This window comes from Salvelinus sp. IW2-2015, linkage group LG19 (assembly GCF_002910315.2).
Source record: "Salvelinus sp. IW2-2015 linkage group LG19, ASM291031v2, whole genome shotgun sequence".
In the NCBI taxonomy this organism is placed as follows: domain Eukaryota; kingdom Metazoa; phylum Chordata; class Actinopteri; order Salmoniformes; family Salmonidae; genus Salvelinus; species Salvelinus sp. IW2-2015.
In genome coordinates, this window is record NC_036859.1 from 37,041,574 (window position 1) to 37,058,266 (window position 16,693).

General features: G+C 42.8%; 1 pseudogene; it reads right to left on the minus strand.

Moving 5' to 3' along the window:
- Positions 1–16,693, minus strand: part of LOC111979103 (pinopsin-like) — a 61,654-nt pseudogene that overhangs the window by 12,911 nt on the left and 32,050 nt on the right.

The window sequence follows — 16,693 nt, forward strand, 5'->3', positions numbered from 1 at the left end:
TAAAATATGGTGGTGGATCTTTGACATTACGGGGCTGTTCAGCGACCATGTCTCACAGCTGTTTACTGGTGAAGGTGTACTAAGGTCTACTGAAGGTCTACTGAAGGAATACTGAAGTGTACTGAAGGAATACTGAAGGAGTACTGAAGGTGTACTGAAGGTGTACTGAAGGTCTACTGAAGGTCTACTGAAGGAATACTGAAGGAAATACTGAAGGTCTACTGAATGAATACTGAAGGATACTGAAGGTCTACTGAAGGTCAACTGAAGGAATACTGAGGAATACTGATGTATGTATGAAGATGTAGGTGACCCATGGTGTAATGTTACGTTATGAAGATGTAGGTGACCCCATGGTGTAATGTTATGTTATGGAGATGTAGGTGACCCCATGGTGTAATGTTATGTTATGGAGATGTAGGTGACCCCATGGTGTAATGTTAGTTATGAAGATGTAGATGACCCCATGGTGTAATGTATGTTATGGAGATGTAGGTGACCCCATGGTGTAATGTTACGTTATGAAGATGTAGATGACCCCATGGTGTAATGTTATGTTATGGAGATGTAGGTGACCCATGGTGTAATGTTATGTTATGGAGATGTAGGTGACCCCATGGTGTAATGCTATGTTATGGAGATGTAGGTGACCCCATGGTGTAATGTTATGTTATGGAGATGTAGGTGACCCCATGGTGTAATGTTATGTTAAAGATGTAGGTGACCACATGTGTAATGTTAGTTATTGAGATGTAGGTGACCCCATGGTGTAATGTTATGTTATGAATATGTAGGTGACCCCATGGTGTAATGTTATGGTATGGAGATGTAGATGACCCCATGGTGTAATGTTATGTTTATGAAGATGTAGATGACCCCATGGTGTAATGTTACTTATGAAGATGTAGGTGACCCATGGTGTAATGTTATGTTATGAATATGTAGGTGACCCCATGGTTGTAATGTTATGTTATGGAGATGTAGGTGACCCCATGGTGTAATGTTACGTTATGAAGATGTAGATGACCCCATGGTGTAATGTTATGTTATGGAGATGTAGGTGACCCCATGGTGTAATGTTACGTTATGAAGATGTAGGTGACCCCGTGGTGAATGTTACTGATGACAGTCATGTAGATGACTCCATGGTGTAATGTTACGTTATGAAGATGTAGATGACCCCATGGTGTAATGTTATGTTATGAAGATGTAGATGACCCCATGGTGTTGTGTTACAATTATGTCAGGATGTAAACCACAGTATTGCTAGGGTTGCAAAAAGATGTAACCTTTCCCCTAATTCTCAGGTTTTTCAGAAATTCCCAGAATACTCCAACCTTGATTTCTGAAAAACCTGAGGATTTGGAAGTATGACCATTCCATTCTAACAGTGATGAGCACGATTATCTATCTCACCTGCTGTTCATGAAGATATAGATAACAGGGTTGAAGACCGTGCTGGTCTTGGCCATGATCGGGGCGAGATGCTGGCCTCGGGGTGACCAGGCCCGGGCGTCCGAAGGTGGCCAGCAAGCCATGACCCCATATAGGCAACCAGCACATCAAGTACACCATCACCATGACGACCACCATGACGAGAACACGCTGCTCCCTCTTCCTGCTCATAGCTGTGTTGAGGCGTAACCCCGAGGCAATAAGCAGGGAAGGAGAGACGACGTGTGCAGTCGATGAAAGAGAAAGATACCAAAGGAAAAAGAGGTAACAGAGGGGGGGGGGGGGGGCATAGAAAGACAGGAAGCGAGAGAGAACAACCTTTAGAATGTCATTCTTGCTCCTCAGACACGGGGAACACACTGGCATTAGAGTGGAATCAGAGAAAGACAATGAAGGGAATGAGATGGAGTGGCTTTATACCCAGACAGGCATGTCTGACAAACAAACAGAAAGTGCTTAGCTACTGTTAGGAGTCCTCTTTTTATAGATTTTTCCCCAATTGTAAACAGTTGGTCGGCACCAGAGGAGGCTGGTGGAGGAGCTATAGGAGGACGGCTCATTATAATGGCTTGAATGTAGTATATATATATCTACCTTTATTTAACTAGGCAAGTCAGTTAAGAACAAATTCTTATTTACAATGACACCCTACCCCGGCAAAACCCAGACAACGTTGGGCCAATTGTGCGCCGCCCCACGGGACTCCCAATCACGGCCGGCTGTGATACAGCCTGGAAATGAACCAGGGTCTGTAGTGAAGCCTCTACCACTGAGATGCAGTGCCTTAGACCGCTGCACCACTCGGGACCCCGTTCCATCAAACACATCATATGGAAACCATGGAAACCACGTTTGACTCCTTCCATTATTAATTCCATCCAGACATTACAATGAGCTGTACTCCTATAGCTCCTCCCACCAGCCTCCTCTGTTAGGCACAATGCAACATCAGGATACATGTCACATGTCTTGACATGGCTGGATTCTGAGGAACACACTCATGCACTGACACTATAGAAACACACACACACACACTAAAAACACACACACTAGAAACACACACAGACACTATAGAAAACACACACACACACTATAGAAACACCACACACACACACACTAGAAACACACACACTATATAAACACACACACTATAGAAACACACACACACACTATAGAAACACACACACACACACACTAGAAACACAAACACTATAGAAACACACACACTATATAAACACACATACTATATTAACACACACACACACTAGAAACACAAACACTATATTAACACACACACACACAGTACCCGCTGAACTTCTTTCTCTGCACAAACATGAGCTGTTTTTATTTCACTGTCTGCGTTGTTTCCCATCATATCAAATCAAATGTTATTTGTCACATGCTTCGTAAACAGGTGTAGACTAACAGTGAAATGCATACTTACGGCCCTTCCCAACAATTCAGAGATATTCTGAATTCAAAGATAAATAATAGTAAAAAAAAAATAAGAATCACACGTGGACCAAACAAGTTTCCACGGACACAGACACACCGACAGAAACCCGGGTCCAAAAGGCCTCAGTGCTGACATGATTTAGGGGATCGGAGTGTTTTTATTTTATTTATTTATTTCAAATTTTACCCCCTTTTCGTGGTATCCAATTGTTAGTAAATCTCTTGTCTCATCGCTACAACTCCCATACGGGCTCGGGAGAGACGAAGGTCGAAAGCCATGCGTCCTCCGAAACACAACCCAACCAAGCCGCACTGCTTCTTAACACAGCGCGCCTCCAACCCGGAAGCCAGCTGCACCAATGTGTCGGAGGAAACACCGTGCACCTGGCTACCTTGGTTAGGGCGCACTGCGCCCGGCCCGCCACGGGAGTCGCTGGTGCACGATGAGACAAGGATATCCCTACCGGCCAAACCCTCCCTAACCCGGACGACACTAGACCAATTGTGCGTCGCCCCACGGACCTCCCGGTCGCGGCCGGCTGCGACAGAGCCTGGGCGCGAACCCAGACTCTCTGGTGGCACAGCTAGCGCTGCGATGCCGTGCCCTAAACCACTGCGCCACCTGGGAGGCCCAGGACCGGAGTGTTTTCAGCCACTCTGTCACGGATCCCTCCGGAACATTCATTACGCACACCTGTCCCCTATTCCCACTGATTAGTACTTGTATAAGTGTGCCCTTCGGTTTCCATTGGGCTGTCGATTATTGTTACAATGTCCGTTGGTGCGTGTGAGTACCTGTGCTGTGTGTTTTGGCTTTCGTGCCATTGTGGATTGCGCCAATGATTACGGGTCTCGTCCCATGTGTTAATCATTATGCGCTTGTGTTATTTATTCGAGGTACTCCTCGCTCTTTTTGTTTGGGTTTCTACCCTGTGTTTTATTACGTGTTTGTTTGGTCTACGTCCCCGTGCCTTTACACGGCACGCCGTAATTTGGGCTTAATAAAAATAACTATTACTCATTCCTGCGCCTGTCTCCCGAATCATTCATGCCAGCGTGACGCACTCAAACAACATCAGAAAAAAACATTACTGAAGCCTCAAACAACTTCCAGGTTTCAGCCATCAATCACTAATCTCATGGCAGCTAATCATGACCACAAGATTCACTCAATCCGTCTCTGCCTTTGTCTCTCCAAAGACAACCCTGTGATGATTTGATAAATGTTGGAGGTCTCTTCCCACTCCCCTATGTATTGTGGGTTAGGGTTAACTAGACACTAACGAACAAGGAAGTATTGTCACATTTCAAAGTATTTTGATATAAATTATTCCCAAACATGACCATAATTATTATGTTTACAGTGGGAATTACCAGTAAATTGGTTAAAGTTTGGACTGCTTGGGACTCTTTATTCATGCTGCTGTTGAGGCCTCTGCGTCATAAGCAACTTTTTTCAGTTTGGCCTAGAGGCAGAGGCCAATTTAACCAAAAGCATTTTAAGCAGGAAAAGGTCAGAATTGGAGAGGAAATGTCAAATCTTCGATAGATGCTAGGTTTTTCATCCACTCTCCATTTTGGCTCTAAGCAACGCTTGCAAGGCTTTTCATCCACTCTCCATTTTGGCTCTAAACAACACTTTGGGCCATAAAATAACTGTTCATCTGGGGAAAGGGGACTAAATGGGTTCAAAGAGCATTAGATTGAATCCATTAAGCGTCCTTTGATTTCCCCCAAAACAGTCGACTAAAAGACTGATTGGGTAAATCATGACTTGGCTCAGTGACTTTAAAAGCCTTGGTAAGAGGAGATACAAACACAGAAAAGAAAATGTCCCTCAAGGAGCATTGTGTTGTAGCCAAGAAGAGGTCAACATTATTGACATCCCTAAAGGTTCTTAGAAATAAAGTAATGTATAGTTTTGTATTTGGTCCCATATTCATACCACACAATGACTATACCAGGCACAGCCAGAAGAGGACTGGCCACCCCTCATAGCCTGGTTCCTCTCTAGGTTTCTTCCTAGGTTTTGGCCTTTCTAGGGAGTTTTTCCTAGCCACCGTCCTTCTACACCTGCATTGCTTGCTGTTTGGGGTTTTAGGTTGGGTTTCTGTACAGCACTTTGAGATATCAGCTGATGTAAGAAGGGCTATATAAATACATTTGATTTGATTTGATTTGACTACATCAAGCTGTTTACTCTACAAACTTGCTAGATGCATTTGCAGTTCGTTTTGGTTGTGTTTCAGATCATTTTTGTGCCCAAGAGAGAATAATGGTAAATAATGTATGAGTGAGAAAGTTACAGAGGGTCAAAGATCATAACCCCAAGACATGCTAACCTCTCACTATTACCAATAACAGGGGAGGGCCCCCCCCCCCACCTCACTAGCTCTGACTTTGCTGATAGCTCCTTTATTGGGGGAAAATGTACTTACTATGACTGTGATATGTGGATGTCCCACCTAACTGTCTTAAGATGACTGCACTAACTGTAAGTTGATCTGGATAAGAGTGTCTGCTAAGTCAGGGGTTCCCACATTTTTTCACACAGGCCCCTCTTCCAGCATTGGGGAACATCCCCCCCCCCCCGCGCGCACCCCGCCATGTCTATTTCTATGGGCAAAAGCACTGTTCATGACACAAACTGTTTACGCCTCTCTTATTTGCGGAGAGAACAGGTTTTAAAGCTTATTTCTTGCAATTCTATCCACTTTGCCATGTCTAATGTGTATTCATGTAATATTTGAGTGACTCATTCATTACAACAAAATCTATGGACAAAAAAAAACGAACTAAAAAAACAGCTGACATGTTGATCTGGACATTTCTGACAAATTATAAATAGCTCTCTAAGGTCTGCAATGACTGGCATGACAAGAGGAAATGATGATGCACTACCCAATTTAGAAAATGCACCTTGTGCAAAGTTGAAAGCCGGACTGAGTTTATTTGCCGACCCCCTCACCCAACTGTTTGGGAACCACTGTGCTAAATGACTCAAAAGTACGTTTTTTGATGTTTTTTTGCATACAGTATAGCTCAGTAATTTAATGTTGTGGTGTTACAGCATGAATTCAAAATGGATTAAATAAATAAACATCTCACCATTTACACACCACAACTCATAATGACAAAGTGAAAACATGTTTTTAGACATTTTTGTACATATATTGAACATTGAAACATAAATAGCTCATTTACCTAATTACAGCTGTGAGTCTTTCTGGGTAAGTCTTTGAGAGCTTTGCACACCTGGATTGTACAATATTTGCCCATTATTAAATAAAAAATTCTTTAAGCTCTGTGAAATCGGTTGTTAAAATCATTGCTAGACACCCATTTTCAGGTCTTGCAATAGATTTTCAAGAAGATTTAAGTCAAAACGGTAACTTCGCCGCTCAGGAACATTCACTGTCTTATTGGTAAGAAATTCCTGTGTAGATTTGGCCTCGTGTTTTAGGTTATTGTCCTGCTGAAAGGTGAATTAATCTCCCAGTGTCTGGTGGAAAGCAGACTGATCCTCGAAGCAGACTGAACCTCTAAGCAGACTGATCCTCGAAGCAGACTGAACCCTCGAAGCAGACTGAACCTCGAAGCAGACTGAACCTCGAAGCAGACGGAACCCTCGAAGCAGACTGAACCTCTAAGCAGACTGAACCTCGAAGCAGACGGAACCTCTAAGCAGACTGAACCTCGAAGCAGACTGAACCTCGAAGCAGACTGAWCCTCGAAGCAGACTGAACTCTCGAAGCAGACTGAACCTCGAAGCAGACTGAACCTCTAAGCAGACTGAGCCTCGAAGCAGACTGAACTTCTAAGCAAACTGAACCTCGAAGCAGACTGAACTTCTAAGCAGACTGAACCTCGAAGCAGACTGAACTTCTAAGCAGACTGAACCTCTAAGCAGACTGAACCTCGAAGCAGACTGAACCTCGAAGCAGACTGAACCTCGAAGCAGACTGAACCCTCGAAGAAGACTGAACCCTCGAAGCAGACTGAACCTCGAAGCAGACTGAACCTCGAAGCAGACTGAACCTCTAAGCAGACTGAACCTCGAAGCAGACTGAACCCTCGAAGCAGACTGAACCTCTTTTCCTCTAGGATTTTGCCTGTGCTTACACAATGCCTTCAAAAAGTATTCACACCCCTTGACCTTTTCCACATTTTGTGTTACAGACAAAATTTTAAATTGATTAATTTAGCCTAGACACAATACCCTATAATGTCAAAGTATAATGATGTTTTTCGAAATTTGTACTAATGAATAAAAAATGAAAAGCTGAAATGTCTTGAGTCATTAAGTATTCAACCCCTTTGTTATGACAAGGAGCCTAAATAAATTCAGCAGTAAAAATGTGCTTAACAAGTCACATAATAAGTTGCATGGACTCACTCTGTGTGCAATAATAGTGTTTAAACATGATTTTGAATGACTACTTCATCTCTGTACCCCCCACAATTATCTGTAAGATCCCTAAGTTGAGCAGTGAATTTCAAACACAGATTCAACCACAAATACCAGGGAGATTTTCCAATGCCTTGCAAGGGCACCTATTGATAGATGAGTTTTTAAAAAAGCAGACATTGAATATCCCTATGAGCATGGTAAAGTTAATAATTACACTTTGGATGGTGTATCAATACACCCAGTCACTACAAAGATACAGGCGTCCTTCCTAACTCAGTTGCCGGAGAGGAAGGAAACCACTCAGGGATTTCACCATGAGGCCAATGGTGACTTTAAAACAGTTACAGAGTTTAATGACTGTGATAGGAGAAAACTGAGGATGGATCAACAACATTGTAGATATTTCCCAATACTAACCTAATTGACAGAGGGAAATGAAGGAAGCCTGTACAGAATAAAAATATTCCAAAACATGCATCCTGTTTACAACAAGGCGCTAAAGTAACACTGCAAAAAATGTGTCAAAGCAATTCACTTTTTTACCATGAATACAAAGGATTATGTTTGGGGCAAATCCAATACAACACATTACTGAGTGCCACTCTCCATATTTTCAAGCATAGTGGTGGCTGCATCATGTTGAGAGTATGCTTGTAATTGTTAAGGACTGGGGAGTTTTTCAGGATAAAAAAGAAACAGAATGGAGCTAAACACAGGAAAAATCCTAGAGGAAAACCTGGTTCACTCTGCTTTTCACCAGACACTGGGAGATGAATTCCCCTTTTAGCAGGACAATAACCTAAAACACAAGGCCAAATCTACACTGGAATTTCTTACCAATAATACAGTGAATGTTCCTGAGTGGCAAAGTTACAATTTTGACTTAAATCTACTTAAAAATGTATGGAAAGACCTGAAAATGGGTGTCTAGCAATGATCAACAACCAATTTGGCAGAATTTGAAGAATTTTGACAAATAAAAATAGGCAAATGTTGCACAATCCAGGTGTGGAAAGCTCTTAGAGACTTACCCAGAAAGACTCACAGCTGTAATCACAGCCAAATGAGCTTCTCCAAGTATTGACTCAGGTGTGTGAATACTTATGTAAATTTAATTTTCAATAAGTTGCTAACATTTCTAAAAACATGTTTTCACTTTGTCATTATGGGGTATTTTGTGTAGCTATTCTGTGTAGATCCATTCAGTTTTCTGTTTTTCCTGAAAAATTCTCCAGTCCTTAACAATTACAAGCATACCCACAACATGATCACAGCCATTACACTCTTTAACTGTTTTAAAGTCAACATTGACCTCGTGTTGAAATCCCTGAGCAGTTTCCTTCCTCTCCGGCAACTGAGTTAGGATGGATGCCTGTATCTTTGTACTGTCTTCGTGTATTGATTCTTTCTGAAGGCATTGTATATGGAGTACGGAAGATGTATTGGTGGCCTGAGATCAGTGAAACAACACTACGTAGAATAGAAGCAGCAGTAAGGGAAAGGGGGATACCTAGTCAGTTGTACAACTGAATACCTTCAACTGAAATGTGAATCAGAGAGGTCTTCAGCACCCGGGGAACAATGGGTTAACTACCTTGCTCAAGGGCAGAGTGACAGATTTACCTTGTCAGCTCGGGGATTTGATCCAGCAACCGTTCAGTTACTGGCCCAACGCTCTAACCACTAGGCTACCTGCAGTAGTAGCAGTAGTAGCAGTAGCAGTATCAGCAGTAGTAGTAGTAGTAGTAGCAGCAGCAGCAGCAGCAGCAGCAGCAGCAGCAGCAGCAGCAGCAGCAGTAGTAGTAATAGCAGTAGCAGTAGAGGTAGCAGCAGTAGTAGCAGTAGCAGCAGTAGTAGTACTAGCAGTAGTAGCAGTAGTAGTAGTAGCAGCAGCAGCAGCAGTAGCAGTAACAGTAGTAGCAGTAGTAGTAGTAGTAGCAGCAGTAGTAGTAGTAGTAGTAGTAGCAGCAGTAGCAGTAGTAGCAGCAGTAGTAGTAGTAGTAGTAGTAGTAGCAGTAGCAGTAGTAATAGCAGCAGCAGTAGTGTAACGGATGTGAAATGGCTAAGCTAGTTAGCGGTGGTGCGCGCTAGCAGCCTTTCAGTCGGTTACGTCACTTGCTCTGAAACCTTGAAGTAGTGGTTCCCCTTGCTCTGCAAGTGCCACGGCCTTTGTGGAGCGATGGGTAACGACGCTTTGTGGGTGACTGTTGTTGATGTGTGCAGAGGGTCCCTGGTTCGCGCCCGTGTCAGGGCGAGGGGACACTCTAAAGTTAAACTGTTACAGTATCAGTAGTAGTAATAGCATCTCCTGTTTCTGTAGCTGAGACAGCTTGATGTACAAGTACCACAAGACCACTGAGTTGGTAACTTCACAGCATAATGAGTATTCAAACTCTCTGTAGTGTGAACAAAGAACCCATTGTCTTTTGGATTTCCTCGGCAGCTACTGCAGTCCATTTATTTTATGCAGTCGCAAAAAAATTGTTTAGATTTTAGATTTAGATATTTTTTTTTGTGGTATTAAATATAATGAAGGTGCTGTGTCATTGTGTGCCAGGTTTACTCTGGCTGACACTGTAATGGCAATGAACTAGAATAATTAGCATGTGTCAAATGAGTGTCCCTCTCTGGGGACAAAACAGTCTGAAATCTGGTCACATTGGAAGTTTCATTTTAATAACAGCATGGCCCGTGTTAAGACTATGACGGACCCTCAGACGGTCTGAATGTGATTGCCTTTTACCTCCGTTGCCCTCACAAGCTACACACAAAACAAAACAAAAACGATGTTTATGAGGACTTGTGGTATAAACATAGGCGAGGGGAAACACTGGTGGACACCACCTCACAAATGCACTTCTATACGTGCTTAATTGTATGTAAAATTAACTTAAACTGTGGCCTGCATAAACGTATTAAGAGCCACGGGTCATTCTAGAGCCCTGTCTCCATGCCATGTCTCAGTAGTCTGACTGACCAGCTACACTACATATAGTGCTGTGAACAGAACATGGCAGGTTGTTCCGGGTGTTAAATTGGAATTACATGAGCTGTTAAACAATGTAATGTCAGTGAAAGGCAAGGGAGAATACCATATGGTCAACTTTTTTTTTGCCTGAAATGTATTTGAACATTAGCAATGTTTACAGTACATCTACGCGACGTCCTTTCAACTCCGGCCAACAATCAATCTGGAAGTCTATACTGCCCCACACCAGTGTCTCCTTAAAGCAAGCCAACAACTGCGATTAGCCACTTTCTTTGCAGACACAGCGCCGGCACCAGCCCACAAATTAGAGTGCCTTAATGGGCTTAATTAATCCACATAATCAGTCAATTTAAAGCAGTAGACAACCTAAATGGATTAAACGTGTGCAGCCGACTTTGCACCGGTCGGTGAAAATCCCCTAATGCTGGAATGAGTCGATACCTCGCGTCCCCCGTGCTGTCTGCTTCCTTCGGCGCCAGGGACAACATGGACCTGCAGGTAATTATACTGGATTAGTGGAAGGTTGCCTGCATGTCCTTGTGGTAGGTGAAAACTGGGGCCTCTGATTTGAGTGTAATGCTCAGGTTACTGTAATGAATTACCCTTAAGGTGCGGGAAGTGCTGGGAGAGCAAGAAACCTGTGGCCTCTCATGCCCATGTAATGTCCAATCTATTTCCAGCGTGTGTCGTATCACCGAGGAGTTTGGTGATAAATGACATGTTCATATGCCCCCTTTCCCACCGTCTGTATATTTTAGATGGAGGTGATTAGCATCGGTGGCTCGCCAGCCTTGGAATAGGTGAGCCTCTATGTCGACTGGGCAGTGAAGCGAAAGCAAAATGACCGTGTACTGTTAGCCGAGGAAAGACAAACAGGCCTCTTTCACCTTTAGGGCTGCATGCCTCAAGCAACAACCCACAAACCTGCCACCCGCACCACCGCATGGCTTCCCTCGGAAGACTATAAAGCAGAGGGCAGATCAATGTGGGTTAGCATCTGCCAAACAAAAGAGGTCTGCCATTATGTATCGTCTACGCCTCACAATCTTGGGAGAGATGAACAGGAACGGAATGGTTTACAAAAGATTAAAAACTTTCTGAGTGAAAACTGGATTTCATAATCCTGAGACCAGAACCACACCAGTTTCTCTCAGGGGCTTTTAAAATCAAGGCAAGGCATGAAACCAAGGCTAGGCCTGAAACCAAGGCAAGGCCTGAAACCAAGGCAAGGCCTGAAACCAAGGCAAGGCCTGAAACCAAGGCAAGGCCGCAATCAAGCGTTATAGCGATGCTTATTCTGACCTCTGGATAGGTTTCCTATCCTAAAATTCTGTATAATGAGGAAGAATCTGTGGATGGGAATCATAAGGGAATCAATCAGGCCATCTTGAAGTTCTAATGATTGACACACCCAATATTATCTGTTCATTCATTATAGTCCTTTAAAAGCCTGCTGTATGTAAAATATTGTGTGCTATTGGAAAATAAAAATGTTTGACTTTGGATGACCAAGTAATGATGTTGGTTTACAACTTTAGGTCTGTTTTCCTAAGAAGTTAAATCCGCTTTGTGATTAGTTTCCTTCTTCACACCTGAATATATATTTATCTAAGGGTCTTTCTATGTTGTACAGTATTAAAGGGGGTGAAGGGTCATACACCTCCCAACAAAACAAATAAAGACACACAGGCACATTCATTGGTATTTCAAATCAGACTCAAACAGTCACACGATGACATGTTCCCAAACACACACCAGACACACACCAAACCCAGAAAGACGCACACCAACCCCAGAAAGACACACACCAACCCCAGAAAGACACACACCAAGCTCAGAAAGACACACACCAACCTCATAAAGACACACACCAAGCTCAGAAAGACACACACCAAGCCCAGAAAGACACACACCAACCTCAGAAAGACACACACCAAGCCCAGAAAGACACACACCAGACACACACCAACCTCAGAAAGACACACACGCAGCACTTTTGACTGCCTGTTTCGCTTCAGCATTACAATTCCAGAGTCCACATGGAGTCCCTGCCAGTCCTGCTGTAGCCTGTTAAATGTGATAGATCGTACACTTTGGGTCTCCCACATTAGGCTACACGAGGCTATAGTGGCCTGCTGAGACTCACTTGTTAAGGGCTCTCTCAGTAAGAAGACTAAACACTCAACTGCGCCCAGCAACAAACGCTCACAATCATTTGACATTTTAGGTGACACTCTTATCCAGAGAGACTTACAGTAGTGAGGGCATACATTTTCATATCCCCCCCACCCCCGTAATGGTTCCCCCGTGATGAATCTAACCCAAAACCCTGTCATTGCAAGCGCCATGCTCTACCAACAGAGCCACACGGGACCCCACCAAACCCTCCTTCCCTTTGTGTCACACCATCAAGGTGTTTCCCTTCTGTGTGAGAGGTCAGACACAGGGAATGATTATTGCTTTAACTGAAGGAAAATTAAAAAACTGTGTTTTTAAAGCATTACATTGAGGCAAAGCACCGCCAGGTGTTATTAAAGCATTATGTTGATGCAAAGCACCGCCAGGTGTTATTAAAACATTATGTTGAGGCAATGCAACGGCAGGTTTTATTAAAGCATTATGTTGAGGCAAAGCACCGCCAAGTATTATTAATGTCACGCCTGCTCCTGCTCTTCCCCCCTGGCGGTCGAGGGCGCCAGGCTGCCCTGCATTACGCACTCCTGCCACCATCATTTACGCACACCTGCCTTCCCTTGTCACGCGCTTCAGCGATATTGGACTCACCTGGACTCACTCAATCACCTGTTTATTACCTCCTCTATGTTTGTCAGTTCCCCAGCTCTGTTCCCCGCTGCTGCATTGTTTGTCATCTGTCTTTGTGTTTCCCAGTTCTAAAGCTGTTCCTGTCCTGTTGCCTGTCCATTCCTAATTAAATGTCAACTCCCCGTACCTGCTTCTATTCTCCAGCGTCATTCCTTATAACTAAAGCATTACGTTGAGACAAAGTACAGCCAGATATTATTATAGCATTATGCTGAGGCAAAGCAACGTCAGGTGTTATTAAAGCAGGTTGAGGTTAGAAGTTTAGAGTCAATTGGAGGTGAAGTTCAGGAGGGTGCAGTGATTTTAAATCAGAAGGCAACGGTTAGTTTCACCTTTCAGAATCTCAAAGAGGCTCTATGCTGAGGCAAACAGGTCAAATGTGAGATGGTTTTATCACTTGATGATGGATTTAGAAGTCTCTGTAGAACTGGATGAAAACCTGCTCAGGCTTGGAGGAGTGCTGGGATATATTCCGGCACCATGAGCGCCAGCTCTATGCAAATAAAAATATAAACAATGAAAAAGCAGAAGTGACATATTGGAGCTCCTAAGTGGCACAGTAGTCTAAGGCACTGCGTCTCAGTGCTTGAGGCGTCACTACAGACCCTGGTTTGATTCCAGACTGTATCACAACCGGCCGTGATTGGGAGTCCCATATGGCGGCGCACAATTGGCCCAGCATCGTCCGGGTTTGGGGAGCGTTTGGCCAGGGTAGGCCGTCATTGTAAATAAGAATTTGTTCTTAACTGACTTACCTAGTTAAATAAATAAAAAATTTAACACATGGAGCATCCGAGATCGCTCCAGCAAACACCCATGGAAAGACAAAAAAGGAAAGGAAAATCTTTAGATTCCACCAACTCTTTCATGAACTGCCTTGAAACCTTAAAGGGTCTTGTTTAACTATACGTGAGTGTTGTCCTGGTTGATGAGTTCATATTGGGTCAGCTACACTGCTGCCACCAAACCCAACCGTCTGGAGAGCTTCCAGAGAGCCAAAGTGTCTGCCTGTCTGCATGCCTTCATTCCAACCAGAAACAGAGTCATACGTTTGAAGAACAAGAACTCGTGGTCAAGGCCAATTAGGTACTACTTGTGTTGTTAAGGAGATGAGCTATTTAGATAAATGTACTGAGATAATGCACGAGTACAATGGTCCTGAGGAGCGTCAGAGTCTACAGGCTTCAGCTGTTGTATTCAAGGACAAGAAGCCTGTCACACACCTTAGTATTCAATTAACCAATATTACTCATGTGGTTGTTTTGAGCTGCAGTGAACACGAGCGTGAGGCTTTTTGATCTTTCTTAACCCTTTAAACCTATTCTGAACTGGCTGGTAGAGCATGTTTTGACAATGGATTTAGAAGTGGATATTTAAAAAATCTTCACTTGATCTTGAATGGTCAACTAYCCCMCCCCCCCMCCCCCCCCCCCCMSCATTCCTGCAATAATTTACATAACATGTGTCCTTTTGCAGTTCAGTGTTGGGGCACTCTAACTTTACCCACTCAGAGGCTGTAATAAAACTCAAAATTAGTCACCAAAGTTCTGGGATAAAGGCAGGAATTCAGTTGGTGAGGGATTCATATTGCACCATTAGTAGAGACTTTGAAGAGTAGGAATACTGAAAAGAAATAGTTACAATGTAGAAAAGCTAAAAAGCAAGAATTCTTTGAGAAAGAAATTGCTCAACCAGGCGGTTGATATGTCAGTAAAAAGTATGGTGGATTTATTTTGTATTAAAAATACTTATTTTGGTGAAAAAATATAATTGAATTGTTGAAGGCAACTATATTAGGTATCATAAATTGGTTAAACAACATTTCATGACCCATGACCCATCAATCGATATTCAGACTTAAGGTTGCCTATAAATGTATGCCTATAATAGTAATACTCTTTAAGATTAGTCTGAACATGTGGTAAACACGGTGGAAGAAACTAGATCAATGGAAATTTTAAGAAAACCACAGAGAGGGACATTGCACTATTCAGCACTTGAAAATTACATTCATTTCAATGTATACTGAAGAAAAATATAAAACACATTAATTTCAATGTATACTTAACAAAAATATAAGCTAAACATGCAACAATTCCAACGATTTTACTGAGTTACAGTTCATAGCAGGAAATCAGTCAATTGATATAAATTCATTAGGCACTAATCTATGGATTTCACATGACTAGGAATACAGATATGCCATTTGCCTCATGCAGTGCAACACATCTCCTTTGCATACAGTTGATAAGGCTGTTGATTGTGGCCTGTGGAATGTTGTCCCACTCTGCCGTTGGATAATGGCGGGAACTGGAATAATCTGCCGTACACGTCGATCCAGAGCATCCCAAACATGCTCAATGGGTGACATGTCTGGTGAGTATGCAGGCCATGGAAGAACTGGGACATTTTCAGCTTCCAGGAATTGTGTACAGATCCTTGCAACATGGGGCCGTGCATTATCATGCTGAAACATGAGGTGATGGCCACGGATGAATGGCATGACAATGGGCCTAAGGATCTCATCACGGTAACTCTGTCATCGGTAAAATGCAATTGTTTTCGTTGTTCTTATGCCTGCCCATACCATAACACCACCGCAACCATGGGGCACTCTGTTCACAACGTTGACATCAGCAAACCGCTCGCCCACATGACGCCATACATGTGGTCTGTGGTTGTGAGGACAGTAGGACGTACTGCCAAACACTCTAAAACAACATTGGAGGTGGCTTATGGTAGAGAAAGGAACATTTAATTCTCTGGCTACAGCACTGCTGGACATTCCTGCAGTCAACATGCCAATCGCATGCTCCCTCAAAACTTAAGTAATCTGTGGCATTGTGTTGTGTGACAAAACGGCACATTTTAGTGTGGCCTTTTATTTTCCCCAGCACAAGGTGCACCTGTGTAATTATCATACTGTTTAATCAGCTTCTTGATATTCCACACCTGTCAGGTGTATGGATTATTTTGGCAAAGGAGAAATACTCACTAACAGGGATGTTAACAAATTTGTGCACAAAACTTGAGATAAATAAGGTTTTTGTGCATATGGATAATTTCTGAGATATTTTATTTCAGCTCATGAAACATGGGACCAACATTTCACATGTTTTTGTTCAGTAAAATGTACTATTCAGATTTGGACATACACGAATTACCATAATAGATTTATCAGTCCTTATTTAACTATGCTTACTACTGTACTATTGTTGAAATGAGTAAAAATGCTATGCAAATTTCCATTGTAATATGGCATTGCTATTATGACTTTGGACTTCTTAACCACCGGGTAGAGCTCTGTTATTTCTTAAATAAACATAAAGTTAAGGGGAAAAAACGATTGGAGTTCTTACTGTAGTAATATAATATAATATATAATATATAGTATAATATAATAATTTTACTCTTGACAAACATGGTGCAAAAACTAAATATAGGCAGGTTAAGCAAACACCAGGACACCCACTACTAGACAGAGATTAATTTACACATGTGCACATGCACACGCACACACGCACACACACACACACACACACACACACACACACACACAC